Below are 1,518 nucleotides of genomic sequence, written 5' to 3'. Positions count from 1 at the left end.
GCCTTATGCTAGATGATAAAAAAAACTTCTTTTATATCTTTCTTTCTTTGTTTTTTGGAGGTACATATCTGCCGCTGCGTGATCTTACAATTTGTGTGGAAATGGGGGGTATAACCTCCCTTCCATTATGTTATACCTATAAAATAAATTGTGAAAACTCCTCCTATTATGAGCGTGATGTACCTATTGTCTTAGGGCTCAAGCCCGAAAAGTAACTCATTTTGTCAGTCCGCTTCACATTTACTACTGGGGGAAACTTCAGCCGTAACTGCATATCAAGGGGCCAGCGCTCTCAGAACACGACATTTTTAGGTCGCTGTTATACAATACGTGGCGTTGTTGGCCTAGTGGTTAGGCTACCGGACTCGTAATCCTGATGTTGCGTGTTCGGAGGTTCGAGCCGCGGGCCCGACGTTGTGTCCTTGGGAAAGGCACTTTTCACGAAATTTCCCCACTTCACTCAGGTAAGAATATGGGTACCCGGCCAAAGACAGTGAAAGATCTTGTAAGCATGTTAGTGTTTTAGCGTCTCTAAATGGCTGCTTGCTCTGTATGCTTCCCAGGAAGTTGATATTGATTCAGAATGCTCTCAGGTCTGCTGGGGTAATAGTATAGATTGTGAAGCGCATAGAGCTTGCTGTTGAGCGGGGATTTGCGCTATACAAATGCTGTTATACAATACGTTAATCCCTCCTTGGTAAATTCTCGTGACGCTAGGAAACGGAGCTGCCCGTGAAGTTACGTCCAGTTGTTTCTGCATCCACCAACATTATGTTGTTACTGTTGTTGTTGTTGCTGTTGATGTTGTTGGTGATGGTTGTGGTGGTGGTGGTGTTGTTCTTGTTATTGTTGTTGGTGGTGGTGGTTTTGGTGGTGGTGGTGGTGGTGTTGTTGTTGTTGCTGTTGTTGTTGTTGTTTTTGGTATTTTTGTTGCTGTTGTTGTTGTTTTTGGTGGTGGTGGTGGTGTTGTTGTTCTTGTTATTGTTGTTGTTGTTGTTGTTGTTGTTGTTGTTGTTGTTGTTGTTGTTGTTGTTAGTGATTAAAAGAGCTGGAATTCGCCTTAAAGTGCCTGAGGGATAAAATTAGACATAAAACGGCAGCCAAAATCTGGTGACTTCCAAAGCTTGAGTGTCATTATAAGTGATTTAAACAAGTAACAATAAATATAGCAAATTACGGAGTTTGACTTTTAGTGACTTATCCCCCCCCCCAACCACTCACACACCCCACCCTTCCCCAACCTTGACCACACTTCCCTAACCCACTTCTCCCCCACCAAATCCCAACATCGATGAAGGTAGGAAGAGCAGGCTGATTGACCCCATCAGACGCTACAACAACAAGCTGATGATGGAGACAATCACTCATCAGCATGCCCACACTGAAATGGACCCTCATGAAGAGGGGCGAGGAAGCATGGAGCATCCCGACTTCCTTAGACCCCAGTTCTAGATTTTAAGTTCAAGTTCAAAGTTCAAAGTTCCGAACATCACTTCCCCCTCCTCTCCCTCTACCCCC

At 44.3% G+C, this 1,518-nt stretch overlaps 1 protein-coding gene across 1 annotated transcript in view; it reads left to right on the top strand.

The window, feature by feature from the left end:
* Positions 1-1,518, top strand: part of LOC101853899 — a 4,464-nt gene that overhangs the window by 968 nt on the left and 1,978 nt on the right. The gene's annotated exons all lie outside the window — the stretch shown is intronic.

The sequence above is a fragment of the Aplysia californica genome, unplaced genomic scaffold (genome assembly GCF_000002075.1).
Source record: "Aplysia californica isolate F4 #8 unplaced genomic scaffold, AplCal3.0 scaffold01164, whole genome shotgun sequence".
Classification (NCBI taxonomy): Eukaryota; Metazoa; Mollusca; class Gastropoda; order Aplysiida; family Aplysiidae; genus Aplysia; species Aplysia californica.
Note: the sequence above shows the minus strand (reverse complement) of the source record. Positions and strands in the feature narration are given on the sequence as shown.